General features: G+C 34.5%; 1 pseudogene across 1 annotated transcript; it reads right to left on the bottom strand.

Annotated features, from left to right (window-relative positions):
* Positions 1–14,619: 14,619 nt before the first annotated feature.
* Positions 14,620–16,175, bottom strand: LOC114311122 (xyloglucan endotransglucosylase/hydrolase protein 2-like; annotated as a pseudogene). Its single transcript, XR_014349241.1, has 3 exons — positions 15,733–16,175; positions 15,390–15,574; positions 14,620–15,060 (listed from the first exon to the last, which is right to left on the bottom strand). The product of XR_014349241.1 is annotated as a xyloglucan endotransglucosylase/hydrolase protein 2-like (transcript).
* Positions 16,176–18,182: the final 2,007 nt, after the last annotated feature.

The raw sequence follows: 18,182 nt of genomic DNA, 5'->3' as shown, positions 1-18,182 counted from the left end.
AATGGGGGACTACTGACATGGATAGGCCCACAAGGCACACGGCCCACGGTAAACCACCCCGAACCCAGTGCTTGGGGCCAATGGCACAACCCGGTTGCTTGGGTGACAAGGCCCAGAACAGCTGGAGGCCACCTAGGCATGAAGGGCCAACGGCATTTAGGCACACGGCAGGTGGGACACGGGCCACATCAGCAGACAAAGATCTGCAGAGTTATTATCACAACACATCACCATTAATGCAACCCATCACAGCATTTATTACAACAGCACTCCCCGCCGGAACAGAGCCTCCATCACCCTAAACAAGATGAGCTATGGCACAGGCTTTCGGCGGAAAAAGCACGTCACAAGAGACAGGAAAAATGATGACAAAAGGATATAAGCAAGGATAAGAGGGAGAAAAGAAGGTTAAGTTGCTCTCTCTCTCTTGATCTCTCGATATACAGTCTTTTCATACTCTGCTCTTCTAATTCTCGCACCGGAGGGTTCGCTGGGGGACTACCCCGTTCCCCCCCTGAACTTGCTTGCAGGTCATCTGGCGGAGCCCCCTTTTTGAGTCGGAGTCTGGAGAACCTGGGCCGGTCCGACCCATCCACCCGGGAATCGATACATTATCAACTTTTATCTATTTTTAGTCTGGGGCTAAAAAGTCTCATTTGTGATAGATTTTTTGATTTTTTTTACTTTTATGAGAGAAAAAATGAAATAATTATGATTTGGATGTGATATTTTATTTTATTGGGCTAAAAAGTTTATTGTATTTTTCTGATTATTTTAGTTAAAAAAATCTCATTTTAACTTATGCCAAACGGAGGTTTAATTTAGCAATATGTATTTTTTTTTCCCCAAATATTCATAATTGCTTTTGCTTTCACAATCTGCATTTCATGCAAATTTGGATAGAAGTCAAGTTGGTAGAAATTGATGTTACCCCACTGCTTTGAAAAACAACATAAAATAATAATATTGTAATAAGTAATTTTAAATTATATAGATTTTTATAAACATCCTTATTGAGTGTTTATTTTTTATTTTTTTATATAGATTTTTATAAACAACCTTATTGAGTTTTTATTTTTTATTTTTAATATTAAGATTTTTATAGAAAGTTAATTAGTTGCTTATGATGCTTGTTTTGTAATTATGTACATTGGACAAAAAAATCTAGTGATAGTTCGTGCAATCATATCACATATATATATATATATATATATATATATATCAATGGTGGATGGTCTAAGTGGAAATGGACTTGGGTCGCTTAAGTAAAGGTCTTGAGTTCGAATCTTTGTGGATGCAGCAAACTCCCTTGGGAGAGGACCCCGCATATGCGCCCGGAAACTTCCTCGGCGGATTAGTTCTGAATCCAAAAAAATTTAGGAATACCGTGGGAGACCTAAAAAAAATATCATATATGTATATCGTATATAAAAGTTGTTTTTTTTCCTTTTTCAGGTGGTATATTCTAAGGTCCTTTTTTTTAATAAAAAATAAAAATAAGAAATCACATCAACGTGTATTTTTCATTTATATATAGATTTCTACACAAATTCAAATTCAATTTAAACTATACTAATTTTACTTATTTTATATGAATTTTATTTGTGAAATATTTTTTTAATATATTTTTCATCATAAATAAATTCAGATAATTCACAAATTCAACACCAATTTTATATGGACTCTATTTGAAAATACTCATTTCTGTTTGAAAAATACTTATTGTACAAATTCAATTTGAGTTTTACTTGAAATCTAACTACAAATTCTATATGGATTATGTGTGAGTGATTTTCTGACCACACTGCAATCTTAGTATCCAGCTGGAGAGCACCGGCAGAATAGATGGCACCTGACTAACTTGCAACAAAAAGAGAAGACTCCGGTGGTGGTTTGCCACTGGGGGGTACTCCGACGATCAAATCAATACTTAATATCTCTCAAAAATAATCAATAGTACTAAACTTTCTAGCTTGAGTATAAAAAGCATACCTTAAACCCATGGTGGTGCCTCTCTTTTATAATTACCTCAATCTTAATCCCAATAGAAGCCTGACTTTTATGGATTCCTATTCAGTACTTACTTTGGATTCCTCAAGAGACAAAGATAAACTCCCTAAGAGCTTTATCCTTATCTTGGCTAAGTCTCCTCTTTATTCTAGGACTCTTGTCCCTTATCCCTTATCCGCGTATCTCGGATTCCGATATCTTCAGAGATAACCTCGGCCTAACCGAGATGACCTCGGCATAACGACCAGCACACGTGGCACCTCGGCTAACACGTCGGCGTCACCTTGCCACGTGTTGGTACTTAGAAAATATATCCTCACAACTGCCCCCTAGGTTCTATTACCTCGGCATTCTGGGGCAATGGAACCTACATTGTTCATCCATCTGTGCCCTTCTATCCGAGATCAAACTCGCAGATCTCAAAGTTCCCTGGACTTTACTGTCCACTTGTGTCAAGTATCAAGTTTCATGCTTTCCAAGCTGTTTGAGATTGCACCTCCTAACCGAGGTTCCGGTTCCATTAATTCGTAAACTCCAAGAGCTTTGCAACTGCTCCATTCACACTCTCTGGTGGGCTCCTGATTTCCAGTCATCTATTTGACTCTGGCGATTTTCATATCGACGTTTATTTCACTTGGTAATTCAGCTATTCTTTACTTGCTTTTAAGCTCAATCTTTCATAACTCTTCTGTTTCACTTCGAATCTGTTTATTTGTCATCTGTTGCCTTCTATTTTCGTCTGTCTTTAAGTTTTGAATTGTTTATTGTTTGAATGCCTGGCACTATTCTTGCCATATCCGCTTTTCTGTTGCTAGCATCGTGTCTAGGTCATTACTTTCTTGTTCTTCACATACTTACTTAGTGCCTATGCACTTAGCTTTATTCTTGAACTTTGTTGTTGTCTTATTGATTCTAAATTTTCTCTTTTTATTTTTCTTGTTGTATTTCCAGATTCTTGCCTTCGTTTCTGTTTTCTGTATAGTCTTAGAACCACGTCCCTTTTTTGCAATTGAAGCCGAGATAATGGTAAAGAAGCTCCCCCAACTGATTGCCGAGGCTGAACCACTGTCAACTGTTGAAGCAGATCATTCCGACGTTCTTGCTTTAGTCCCTAGTTCTTAGGGTCTTCTTTTTTGTACTTTTGTTTTTTCTACATATGTAACCTTTTTGCTTCTGAAAAATGTCTGTCGTTGGCCGATGTGCTACTGCTTTGATCTTGAACAATGAATCACTTTACTAGGTCGAAGTGCCTTTTTTAATGCACGTTTGTGTTTTTCTGAATGTTGAATGTTTTCTTCTGCTGACTGCCTGTATGCTTCCCCATACTTAGAATTTTTTCAACTTTTTTCGAGTATATTCTGCAAACCACTTCGGGGTAGTACACCTCGGATAAACATCACTTCAGAATTATCATTAGGTGGACGCCTCGGATCAATATAACCTTGGTATTTTATTTCTACAAGTGTGCTTTTTAATAGAGGTATTCAAGTGTTACTTCCTCATTTATACTTGCCTTCTTTTATGCATGCTTCTCATTTCCCAACCTTCTGAGTTTTTAACAAGCTAGTTGGTCATCTTGGATGATTATATTTCGAAAACGTCTTTCGGTGTAATCTTGGCTATAACAAACTTGAAAATTGCTAAAAATTTCAATAAGTGTTAACATTCCTTGCTTATTCCTTCTTCCTGTCTACAAATGTAAACATAAGTTGCACAGACCCTTTCAAGCCGATGTGTTCTTCTTTTTACTCTTGTATGCTTAATAATTTCCATGTCTTCAAAATACACTCTAACTGTGCAATCTCCTCGGGGTGTAATACCTCGGTTGTACCCACTAATCAGTTTTTCCCAGCCTTGGCTTAACACTTGAAAATAATATTTTCACAAGTGTTTATTTACAACTTGATACTCCACTTTTAGCAAGACTTCTGTCTTCAAATTTCTTCCAAGTCTCGGCAATATGGTAATCCCGGCAAGTATGTAGATACTTCTTTCAACATAACCTTGGCTTAACTTGTAAGTTTTTATCAAAAATTTCAACAGGTGTTTAAACCAATCTTTTTTCCCGGCTTAACTTCAACTTGTAAATTCTCTTAGAATTTCAACAAGTGTTAATCTTCGTTTCGGTTTAACTTCAACTTGTAAACTTTTCTCAAGTTTAAACAAGTGTTAAACATCATCTTGGTTTAATTCTGTTTGTAAACTTTTCTCAAGTTTCAACAAGCATTAAACATCATCTCGGTTTAACTCTGCTTGTAAACTTTTCTCAAGTTTAAACAAACGTTAAACATCATCTTAGTTTAACTCTGCTTGTAAACTTTCTCAAGTTTCAACAAGCGTTAAACATCATCTCGGTTTAACTTCAACTTGTAAATTGCTACAAATTTCAACAAGTGTTAAATATTATCTCGGTTTAACTTCAACTTGAAAATTGCTACAAATTTCAACAAGTGTTAAACATTAATCTCAGTTTAATTTCAACTTGTAAATTGGTACAAATTTCAACAAGTGTTAAACATTATCTCGGTTTAACTTCAACTTGTAAATTGCTACAAATTTCAACATGTGTTAAACAATAATCTCGGTTTAACTTCAACTTGTAAATTGCTACAAATTTCAACAAGTGTTAAACAATAATCTCGGTTTAACTCCAACTTGTAAATTGCTACAAATTTCAACAAGTGTTAAACATTATCTCGGTTTAACTCCAACTTGTACATTGCTACAAATTTCAACAAATGTTAAACAATAATCTCGGTTTAATTTTAACTTGTAAATTGCTACAAATTTCAACAAGTGTTAAACATTATCTCGGTTTAACTTCAACTTGTAAATTGCTACAAATTTCAACAAGTGTTAAACAATAATCTCGGTTTAACTTTAACTTGTAAATTGCTACAAATTTTAACAAGTGTTAAACAATAATCTCTCTTCTCTTTGCCCCATGCATGGCTTTCACATGCTCTTTTGCGGACCTTATAAAAGGTCTTCAACCTGGCTAAATGCAGTCTGACCTTGTATGTTTTCTTTTTATCTTCTAGGATCTGAGATCTGCTCACTGAGCTCTTCTCTTCTCGGGCTTAAGTGCCGAGGTCTTGTCTGCTGGAACCTTGGATTTGCTCTCTCAAGTTGAGCTCTTCTCTTCTCGGACCTACTCATCTAGGCCGAGATCATGCCTTCTGGGGTTCGGGATCCATGATCTGGAATTCGGGATCTACTCACTTAGGCTGAGCTCTTGTCTTCTCGGACCTACTCATCTAGGCCGAGATCATACCTTCTGGGATCCGGGATCCAGGATCTGAAATCCGGGATCTGCTCACTTGGGCTGAGCTCTTCTATACTTGAATGTCATCTCCTTGGGAGCACTCATGCCCCCTGTCTTTGCGTCCCTTCTGGAAGGGTCTTCACTCCGTTTATGTCGACACATTCTTCATATTTGCTAAACTCATCGTTTTCGATACGTTGATCTTGTACAGTGATGGCCATCTATTCTCCTTTCTTTCCCACAGACGGCGCCAAATTGTGTGAGTGATTTTCTGACTACACTGCAATCTTAGTATCTAGCTGGAGAGCACCAACAGAATAGATGGCACCTGACTAACCTGTAACAGAAAGAGAAAACTCCGGTGGTGGTTCGCCACCCGGGGGTACTCCGACGATCAAGTCAGTACTCAATATCTCTCAAAGATAATCAATAGCACTAAACTTTCTAGCTTGAGCATAAAAAGCATTCCTTAAACCCATGGGGGTGCCTCTCCTTTTATAGTTACCTCAATTCTAATCCCAATAGAAGCTTGACTTCTATGGATTCCTGTTCAGAACTTACTTTGGACTCCTCAAGAGATAAAGATAAACTCCCTAAGAGCTTTATCCTTATCTTGGCTAAGTCTCCTCTTTATTCTAGGACTCTTGTCTCTTGTCCCTTATCCCTTATCTGCTTATCTCGGATTCCGATATCTTCGGAGATAATCTCGGTCTAACCGAGATGGCCTCGACATAACGACCAGGACATGTGACACGTCGGCTGACACGTCGGCGTCACATTGCCACGTGTTGGTACTCAGAAAATATATCCCCATAGATTATATTTTGACTGTACAAAATCATTCTTATATTATTTTATATAATCACAACTCACATGAAGAAGAATCTAACCTCTCAAGTTTGGATTTACTGATTGAGTTAATTTTCCAATTGCTGAACAGTAAGTTCTTTTATATTTTGGCATCATATTATAGATGATTAATCACCTCATACAGATGTATCTATTGTTTAGATGATTTCATTTATTTTTTCTTTTTGGGTTTAAATGTTGTTATGAGATTTTTTCTTGGTTAGTCGTTGTCAAACGACAACATATTTATATTTAATTTTTCAATCAATTTTGTATAGTTTTTATTTTCACATATTTTTATTTTACAAATTAATATAAAAGAAAATTAAATAGTTATAATTATTTTTATTTTATCTTACTAAATCTTCTTATAATTTAACTATTATTTTTAATATCAAAATGATTATTTATTTTCCTGTCTTATAACTTAATATATATCATACAAAATTATTATATGATAATTATATTTTTTATAATACGATATAAATAAAATTATCAAAATACACAAACAATTTAACTAAAATTAATATTTATAAGTATTCAAGTAACATTTTTACAAAACAATAGCATCAATATTATCAAATAAATAATTAAAATCATACTTTAATTTTAATTTTAATTTAAAAATCAAATTCTTTTTTTTATAACACGCACATCGTACCATCAAATATTTTTTTGAAAAAAATAATAATTTGCATTGTACAAATCAACTACTAATTATATGTATATATTATAAAAAGAAGAAAAAGTTATTTATCAAATCCGAATGATTTCAATTGTAAGGTTTCAATATGTTTACCAAATTATGTTTTTTTTTTTGAACAACGAATCTTAAAAACATAATTTTAAAATTTAAATTATATTTTTAGAATATGATTACAAAAAAATTCATATATAATAATATAATGGGCAAACTTCAGTTTATCCTCCTATGGTTTAGGCCATGTGTGGATTACCCTTGACTTTCGAATATCACCACATAAACCCCTGTGGATGATGGAGTAATATGCACCGTTAGCTTTTCAGTGTATTCTAACCTGCTGTGCAGTGCATGCGAACGTGATACAAGTGGGCATGAACTGATGATGTTCCCTATGTTCCCTCACAATGGAAAGACCAAAATGACCTTATCTTTATCATCAATTTTCAATGAATACCCTCATGTTATTTTGTTTATCTTCATAATCTTCATCATCAGATTTGGACTTCAAAATCAAAAATTAAAAACATAATGAAAAAATAAAAGCAGAATGATTTTTATTTTGATTTCAAAATCATCACCTACCACCGTTAATGGTTTTGATTTTGATTTTCTTCATCTTCATCATCCTCTCTTGTGATGCTTTTATCTTTATATTTATCAAATAAAGAAATCATCAAATTTAGACCAAAACCCAAAACCCCAAATGAACAATTCAATTTTATTTCAAAACCTAAACTACAATCATAATCCATGAACCCCAAGAAATAAAAAGAGCTTTTCCTTGGATTTCATTACTTTCTCATCCTCTTCATCTTCTTTACTAGATTCCATCTTCAATTGAAGAAAATAGGAAGTCGAAGACTATGGTTGCGTTTGGTAGAGTTTTGTAAATATGATTTGAGAGTATGAGTTGTATTTTGAGTTTGTGAGTTGTGAAATTATGATTTGAGTGTAGAAAATTTGTTTGGTTATGGTTTTTGAATAGAATGTTGAATTGAGTTTTGAATTGTATGTGGAATTGAGTTTTGAAAATTTAATGTGACATGTGAAATAAGAAAATTTGTTTGGTAATAAGTTTTCAAAATAGTTTCAAAACTTAATTCAACCTATAATTGATAATCAAACACACAACTTATAACTCAATATCCGTATTTTTGATCAATAGTCATAACCAAATTATTTTTAAAATACTCAAATAAAAAAATAATTTTTTTTCAATTAATCGTTTTCAAATAATTTTTTTTCTTCAAATAACTTCTATGCCAATTAATTTTTCTGTCGATTCATTTTTTAAGCCTGTATAAACATTAAAAATATTGAAAATATTTTTAAATTATTTAGAAAATTAAAATATTAAAAATATTCCAAAAAATAAAATATTAAAAATATTTCGAAAATTAAAATATTAATAATATTAAAAATATTTCGAAAATAAAAATATTTACAATTAAAATATCAAAATATTAAAATATTTTTACGAAAATTAAAATATTAAAAATATTCCTATAAAATAAAATAAAATATTTAAAATAAAAATTAAGTTGTTTTTGAGTTTTGAAAAGAGTTTTGAGTTGTGTGTTTGGTTATGAGTTTTGAAAAGTAATGATTATAGTTTGAAATGAGTTTTGAGAAATGGGCGTAGAATTATGATTTGAAAGCTGCAACCAAATACCACACTCAAATCAGTGGTGAAACTATATTTTGAAATCTAAACCAAACAAATCCTATATATATACATATAATAATATGTATATGTTATTATACATATTATATATATACATAATATGAAACCAAAGAAGATTATATATATACGTATATACATATATATAACCACAAATTATATATATTGGATTCCACTGGAAAGTTTGCTAACTTGCTCCATTTCTTCATTTTTTTTTTTGGATATTCATTGAAACCAAAGAAGATTATATATATACATATGAGATGAGGACTTTTGTTTAGGGATGACAATTTGAACCCGGCCCGATGGGGACCCGACCCCCTGACCCCGAATTGAACGTTTTTTTCCCGAAAAATACCCCCGACGGGCTGAGGATGGTATTTAAAAATAAATCCCCGATGATATTCGGGCCAGGAATGGGGATACATTTTTCAACCCCGGACCCAGTCTCGTCCCGTTTAGCCCCCCGATCCTGTTTATATATATAAAAATATATATGTGTGTGTTGTGTGTTTACGTATATAAATATCATAATACATCTGGCCTCCCTCGCTCTTTCTCTCACTCTCACTCTCACTCTCTCACACACAACGGCAGCTCCCTCACCGCCGGCTCATTTTCTCGTTCTCATTGGCAGCTCCTCACTGCCAGCTTCTTCTATCGTTCTCACCGCCGACTCCTCATCACCCTTTCACGGTATTTCCGTCTCTCTCTCTCTCTCTCAGATCTCCTTTTCTCTTTCTCTCACGGATCTCCTTCTCTCTCTCTCTCTTACTCTCACTCTCACTCTCACTCTTACTCTCACTCTCTCACACAACGGCAGCTCTCTCACCGTCGGCTCCTTTTCTCGTTCTCACCGGCAGCTTCCTTACTGCCAGCTTCTTCTCTTGTTCTCACCGCCGACTCCTTATCTCCCTCTCACGGTATCTCCGTCTCTCTCTCTCTCTCTCTTGTTTTTTGCTTTTGTTCTTTAGATTTGGAAAATGATGGAGATGAAGATAAAGATGTTGATGAAGATCTGTTGGTGATGAAAATGATGAAGATGTTTTTTGATCTGTTAGATATGTTAGAGCTCAGATTTTTTTTTGTTTATTGAGCTTTTATTTTTTTATTTTATGTTGTTGATGTTGTTGTTGTTTTTTTTATTTTTTATTTTATGTTGTTAATGTTGTTTTTGAGCCCAAATAACTCGTTTTCTGTTGATGTTGTTTTTTTGGCAGGGGATTTTCGAGGTCGAGGAAACCCCATCCCCGTTAGGGGCGGGGGTGGGGCGGTAGTGGGTTTTCCGTCGGGGATCGGGGCGGGGGACGGGAAAATTTCCACCATCGGGGATCGAGAACGGGGTAGGTGATCCCCGGCCCCGCCCCGCCCCGTTGCCATTTTTACTTTTGTTTGATGATTGTGCTCTCTTTTACATATATACATATGAGATGCTTTTTCTTCTGTTCTCAATTTCTTCCTTCTTTTTTTTGGATCTTGCTCTCTCTTTCTTTGTTTCTCTCTCTAGATTGATGATTTTGTTTGATGATCAAACAAAATGATTCTTACTTCACTATAAGGGTTATATACACAAGGGTAAATTGGTCTTTTTACGTCTGTCATTAGCGGTGTTAACAGTGCACTTTACTCCATCAACCACATGAGAGTTATGTGGTGATTTCGAAAGTCAAGGATAATCCGCACATGGCCTAAACCATAGGGGTTAAAGTAAAGTTTGCCCTAATATAATTTATTATGATCTTTAATTTTAAAACAAAATACAAATGAAGATGAATTTATTTATAATAATGAGATTGCCACATAATTTTTTATGTATGATTTTTTTTTTCTTTTTCAAAATACGTTTTTTTGATGGGAGATTTATTAGGAAATAATTTTTCAAGTATTTGTATCCCATTTAATTCATAAGATATTTTTATATTTCAATAAGTCGTATTATTTGAACATTTGATCCACAAAATCCTAATTTTCATATTTAATGTATTTTATGAATAAATTTACATTTACAAATATTTTTTGAACCTTTAATAACCTAGTGATGTTAACATTCACATTTGACAGTATGAAGGTTCACATTACAAAATATTCACACTGTTAATGTGAATATTATTATTAGGGGTATTTTGATAACTATATTGCTCATAAGACTTATTGAAATATAAAAAAATAATATGAATTAAATAAAATATCTATATAATAAAACAGAACGGATTTTGAAAATATGTAAAATGTATCAGAGATACAGTTCATTTCAACGGCTGAGATGATTTATTTTTAACCATTGAGGGCAGAGATGCTTTGTAATATTTTCAATTCCCGCCCAAAACAATCCCCTCTCTCTCCTGTGTTCCACTCACTCCAAACATTATTTGCACACTTCTCTCTCTCTCTCTCTAACTTCTCAGGTCTCAAACTCTGTCCTTAGAGATCTCTCTCTTCCTCTCCCTCCTCTCCATCGTCGAGTCGTCTCCACCGTCGCGCTACTTCCGATCTCCTCTCCAACTTCTCAGGTCTCAAACTCTCTGTCCTCAGAGATCTCTCTCTTCCTCTTCCTCCCCTCCACTGCCGCTCCGCTTCCACCATCTCGTCTCCTCCGATCTCCACCGACAGCAACTTTTCATCTCTTCTCCCTATTAGATCTCAACCCATTACGGCACCTCCGTCCTCCATTGTCGAGAGCACCATGTCTTCCCAAAGCAAACGCAGAGAAACTGTATAAGGGAGAACACATATATATATATATTTTTTCTTCTTCTTCCATTAATTTTTTATTATTATTATTATTATTATTATTATTATTATTATTATTATTATTATTATTATTATTATTATTATTATTATTATTATTATTTTAATAGTTGGGTTTTGATTGTTGTGAAATAGGATGATGAGTGACTATAAGGTGGAGAAGTTCTCTGTGGATTTTCATGGACCCAAAGACAGTAAATCATCTATACCCATCTCTGATTTTATTTATTTATTTATTTATTTTTAATAAGGGAGAATGGTTCTTTTTTTATTTTTAATTTTACATTTTGTTTGAATGGCTGAGATTTTTTTTTTATTTTATATTTTTTGAATACGGGAGAACGGTTTTTTTTTTAATTTATTTTAAAATTCACATTTCATTTGAATTTTCCCGTTTAAATCATTTTATTTTTGAATTTTACATTTTATATTTTCTCTTATTATATAAATTCAAAAACCCTCTTCACTTACTTGACAATGTGTTAAACATATTTTTTTATTTTATTTTACTGTTTTTGTTGAATTTTCTTTCTTTTGGGTCAAAAAATAAGTTTTTGTTAGAGTTTTCATTACCTAAGTTGCAATACATTTGTGTGTGTGTCAATTTCCGACCACACTGCCAACTTAGTACTCAACTGGAGAACACCGACAGAATAGATTAAGCCTGAACGACCTGCAACAGAAAGAAAAGTTTTCGGCGGTGGCTCGTCCATCCGGGGGCACTCTGACGATCAAGTCAGTACTCAATATCTCTCAAAGATAACCAATAGTGCTTAACTCGCTACACAGAATATCAAAAGCATACTTTAGACCCATGGGGGTGCCTCCCTTTTATAGCCAACACAATCCTAGTCCCCATAGGAGCCTAGCTCTAATGAACTTAGGATTACTGCTAATATTGGACTCCTAGTAGGATTAGGATAAACTCTCTAAGAGTCTCATCTTTACCCAAACTGAAGTCTTCTCTCATTCTAGGACTCTTGTCCCTTATTCGCTTATCTCGAATTTCGACATCTTCGCAAATAACCTCGGCCTAGCCGAGATCATCTCGGCATCATAACCAGGACACGTGGCACCTCGGCCACGCGTTGTCATTAAAAAATTATGTCCCCATAACTGCCCCTAGGTTCTATTACCTCGGCATCCTGAGGTGATAGAACCTATATCATTCATTCCTTTAATCATGACCCCGGTTTAACTTCAACTTGTAAACTTTTCTCAAGTTTCAACAAGTGTTAAACATAATCTCGGTTTAACTTCAACTTGTAAACTTTTCTCAAGTTTCAACAAGTGTTAAACATCATCTCGGTTTAACTTCAACTTGCAAACTTTTCTCAAGTTTCAACAAGTGTTAAACATCATCTCGGTAAACTCTTCTCTTCTCAGACTTAATCATCTTAGGCCGAGATCTTGTCTTTTGGGATCTGGGATCCGAGATCTAGAATCCGAGATCGGCTTACTTGGGCTGAGCTCTTGTCTTCTCATATCCAATGTTATCTCGGCTTGACAGGTGAGGTCACCTCGGCATCTTGTCGCTTTCTCTGGAGGTAATCCCTCAGATCCTCCTTGGTTCGTCCAAGAGCTCGGCTATCTCCGGATTTCAGCCTCTTTGGTTCACTACTTCCTGTGTTGTTACGAGTCCTTTTGGACCTCCCTCCATTGGTCGTGTCGAAACAAAGGTCCTTCCCCTGAACATGCTGATATTCCTTGGAGTCAGCTTCCTTGGTGCGATGTGTCCTCTGTGAATCTCCCCTTCTTGATTCTCCTCGTCCAACCTCCCTTGAAGGCCGGTGAGAATGTTCCTTGGCCCTATCGTGCTGAGGAGTCGTAGGAGTTGTCTTCTGTCCCCCTGCCTGGACATCTTTCTTGGCTGCTGGAATTGGCGTATCTTGTGACGGGAACGGTGGCTGCATGACGTTGTTCTGTATCATGAAATTGACAACCGTTTGTAGGTCTGCCAATTTATTCGCCATTCCTTTCATCTCGTCATCCCTTCGTAAGCATCTTTCTTTCCATTCCTGGAGGTCGTCCTCGTTATAATACTCGCTTCGGTCTGATTTCTTCGGCACGTCGCCCTCCTGGCTGACGTCCTCTTCTCCGTGATTCTTATCACGAGTTTTTTCGTTGTAGTTGTCTTCTTCGACGCCAAGGTCAATATGTTTCCCACTCTCAGTAGGGGTGTTGTCCCCAAGCTTCTCTTTCGGTCTGTCGTTGGCCATCTATTTTCCTTTCGTTCCCACAGACGGTACCAAATTGTGTGGGTGATTTTTCTGACCACACTGCCAACTTAGTACTCAACTGGAGAACACCGGCATAATAGATTAAGCCCGAACGACCTGCAACAGAAATAAGAGTTTCCGGCGGTGGCTCGTCCACTCCGACGATCAAGTCAGTACTCATTATCTCTCAAAGATAACCAATAGTGCTTAACTCACTAGACAGAATATCAAAAGCATACCTTAGACCCATGGGGATGCCTCTCTTTTATAGCCAACACAGTCCTTGTCCCAACAGGAGCCTAGCTCTAATGGACTTAGTATTACTATCAATCTTGGACTCCTAGTAGGATTGGGATAAACTCCCTAAGAGTCTTATCATTTCTCAACTGTAGTCTTCCCTTTTTCTAGGACTCTTGTACCTTATCCGCTTATTTCGGATTCCGATATCTTCGGAGGTAACCTCAGCCTCGCCGAGATAACCTCGGCGTCATGACCAGGACACGTGGCACCTCAGCTGACACGTCGGCGTCACCTTAGCCACGTGTTGGTACTCAAAAAATATATCCCCACAATTTGCATAAGTTTTTTCTTGAATGACCTTATCTTCTTTTTTTTTCTTTCTTTTTGGGCCCATAATTTTATTATTGGTATTTATTGCAGAGGTACAATTTTTTAATGGACCTATTTTGAATGAAGTAATTTTCCATACATTTTGGTGATTTTTTATTATAGAGCCAATGCAAATAATGCTTATTTTGAATTTTGTCCAGGAACATTTTGTTTTGCTCTGAAGTCTATTGTGTAGTGTTCTGCTTTGCTTAATTTGATGGAAGGGCTGTGATGGTGAGATAGTGGCAAATGGTTGTGCTCAAGAAATACTGTATGAAGTTCTGACACAGTTGATTCTTATGCTATGAATGAGAAGAATATACAAGTGAAGCATTGATTCTAATGATTGCTCATCAATGTTTGTATGCATATTTTTGTACATGGTGCAGCTTAATTCTACAATATTTTGTGTATTTAGAATTAGAAAGACAGGCCCGAATAGTCGTCCTGAAAAATGTATAAGGTCCACAAGAAGGTTGAGAATTAGAAGAAGTAGAAAGTGATTAAGCATAATATTATATTGTGAATTCAATAGTTTTAAACTGCACTTATCGTCAGATGGTTATGTAATAGGAAAATAAAGGGCTGTTATCACTGTGGGCATTCTGGGGGATATGTTGGGTGTTTAGTTCTATCATTGTAGTAATCATAGTACATATAATTGCACTTTATGACTTGATGTCTTCTTTCTTGGTCAGGAGACAGTTGCCAGTAATTCTTTCCATTCCACCAGAACTTTGAAGAATTGCATGATTTTCTGTGAGAGCTGTCATAGGGGCATCCGTCAATGGCAAAGCCCCGAAAGTGACTTATAAACGGTGCATGAGCCCAAATGATTTTAGTTTTTCCACCATTCGTGGCCCAACTTTCTCCGTCCCATATAGTTGCCATTAGTTGCATTGGTTGTGTTGGGAAGCCAACTCCATCACATCTGTTGTTCTTGAAAACTCGAATGGGATATTCATCAATAGAATAACTATTGGGGGAAAAGGCGATTAACAAAATAAGTTAGAACTCAACATATTGTGATTTAAGGAGTGTGATATCATTTTCAATTTCAATGTTTTTGTGTTTTCAAAAACAAAAATAATGGAAAGTTTGAAAATATCAAAATAAATGAATAAATAAATTTCATCTTTGTGTAGACATATTTAAAAGACAACTTAAAAATGTTTCCTTGAAACAGGGTATTTTCAATTTTCATATATAATGATTTTATTTCTTTTGAAAATAGCTAGCTTTCAGAAGCAGTTTGTGGAGTAAGTTTATTTTTCAAATTGGAATGCGTTTAGGTAGTTGCCTTACACTATTTGATGTTGGTTCCATAGGATTTTGTAAGTATGGAAGTCTGTGGTTGGATCAAACCATACATGGATCCTCTGCTCTTTACCCCCTTTTCCATTTAAAAAGACATTCGTCTAGACTTCGATGGGCTTCCCTTTTCTGTTGCCCAATAACTCAAAATCCAATTCACTATCTTCCGATTTCAACTGCCAAAACAAAGAAAAAAAAAGGATTTACATTATGTTATCAGTGATAGTTTTTTAGCAGGAGTTTCTTGCACTAGATCAGCTTTTTTTGTTTTTTGTTTTTTCTCAGTGATAACCTATACCAAGGAGCACGAATATATATGTAAATGTAAACTTACATAGAAGGCTGTTACGACTCCTCCGGAGTCATTGGCTGGTAGCTTAATGTTCATATGGAAGAACCCGGAAGTATAATTCAACTTGGATTTAATTCCAGATCCTGGTTGGTGAACAAACATCATTGTCACAAAGAATAAATCTTGGCTCTATATATTATAGCTTGGTTAACAGCTAAAATTTAAACACACTTTCGAAATATGCTATGAACTAAGACACAATCTATTTGAAATAAGTTGATGAACTTTACTCTTCCATTATTTGGTTGTTTGTTTGTTTGTTTTTTCTTCGCATTTTAATTACAACATGGAATATTTTGGTGATTGTACACTTAGAAATGCTTGAAAATAGATGTGTTATTCTATAATTTTTCTTTTTGGATGATTATTCAGTAGTCCTAGAGTATTCTATAATTTTCCATTTTTTTGATAGAATGTATATTTGGGGAAAGAAATGGAGATTATGAATGAGATAAATGGAAAGTGAAAAATTTAGTAAATTCAGTTTACATGGCACCTGATATGTAATTTCAATAATAAGGAAATACCGCTATGTAATGGGTTGGACTTATCAGATAATTTTAACGAGTGACAAAAAGTGGGGTAAGAGACGACCACTGGATTCATCGAGAGAGAGCCCGATTTCTCTGCCTTGATGAAATGGCAAGATATGTTAAGCCCAATTTCTCTGCCTTGATACATGTATAAGACTTGATTTGTGCAAAGTAAATTTTTGTAACTAAAATTTATACATATAAAAGACTTTGATCTATCCAAATTGATAATCATGATGAAGAGGTTGAAGAGTGTGGCAAAGAGGTCGAAGAAGTACTTAGAAAAGTGTGGCAAAGAGGCCGAAGAAGTACTTGGAAGAGGCATATACAACTCTGTTTTATTTTTAATTTTTTGATTTTTTTTTTTTATGATGATGATGAACAGATAGGGTTTGGTGATTATGTTGCTGTTAATGAACAGATAGGATTAGGTACGTATTTGGGTATGATTTGGATTGGTGTTTGTGTTTCTAAACTGGTGAACAACTTTGTGTTTGTGTTACGAAGGTAAGAATGAAAGGAGATGTGAAGTTGCTAAAAAATTTAGTAGAGCAACTTTATTGAAATATTTAGGTGGGTTGAAAGAGCCTTTTTTTTTTTTTTTGACTTATTTTGTAGTATGGTATACAAACTAATCCTTGGGTTTGAAATAATAATTGATCCTCATGAAATGGTTTTCAAATGGTTTTTAAGATATTCTTAAGTGATTTTTCAAATGGTTTTCAATGTTTCATTGTGTTGGATTTGTGTTATTATTATTATTATTTTTATATATTTTTGTTGATTAGGTTGTGTTTCTAAGATTTCAGTTTTGATTTGTGTTTGTGTTTCTAATATTTATGTTTCTAAGATTTCTGTGTTGGTTTTGTGTGATTAGGTATGTATTCAATGGAACCACAGAAAAAAGTTGGAAACAAAGCTTAAGAGACACAAAGCATTGGAACAGAGTATTGAAAATCATTATGTTTCTTTTCAATCAAAGCAAAAGAGACCCATCATTTTGGGTTTGTGTGTTTTAAGATTTGGATTTATATTTGTTTTATAAACCTTAAACTGATGTGTTTGTGTTGGATTTGTGTTTTTAAACCTTAAACTGATATGTATTTGGATTTCTCTTTCTTTTTTTTGTGTTCTGTTTCTTTTTTCATTTTTTTATTTATGCATTTTTCAATTTATATGGGTTGGTGTTAAGTTATGTTATGTATTTGGGTTGGTGTTTCTAAACCTTAAACTGATATGTATTTGTTTTTCTTTTTTGTGTTGTCAGGCGAGAGTCTTGACATTGGTTTGTGGGGGTTGTTGACATTGGGTTGGGTCTTAACATTTTTTTGTTTATTTTTTTTTCTTCAACCCGCATGTCTCTCACAGGTCATTATTCTTGTTTCATTTTATTTTATTTCTATAACTCAATTTAAATTTTCACTCATAATTCATGGACTATTTCTTCATCCCTGTTGAAGACATGGTGAAGAAATTGAAAAGAAACAGAGTAAGAAAAGAGATAGTGGTCGGTTTCCTTAATTGTATTGCGCATTCAAATGCTTGGCCACTATCACATCTTTATTTATTTTATGTGCTATTTAAATTGTGTTGATACAATATTATTATTTTTCAATAGGTATGCAAAATGTGTTGATATATTATTATTTTTTTCAATAGGAATGCAAAAAAATATGTGAAAGATAGACCCCGCAAAGAACTGATGGCTACTTCTTCCTACCGACAAATTGCTTGGATTGTTTAGGTTGGAAACATGCAAATAGTTTAGATTGAAAATAAATCAGAAATTTAATTTTTAAATTTATAAAATTAAAAACTCAATAGTTTATTTTGTTACAAGTATTAAATTCTAAGTTTTTTTTTTTTTTGGTTAATTTTTCCTAAATTTTAATGATACCT

Source organism: Camellia sinensis, chromosome 13 (genome assembly GCF_055761805.1).
Source record: "Camellia sinensis isolate YWXY chromosome 13, ASM5576180v1, whole genome shotgun sequence".
Classification (NCBI taxonomy): Eukaryota; Viridiplantae; Streptophyta; class Magnoliopsida; order Ericales; family Theaceae; genus Camellia; species Camellia sinensis.
The sequence above is the reverse complement of the archived record's forward strand: the minus strand, read 5'-3'. Positions and strand labels throughout refer to the sequence as shown.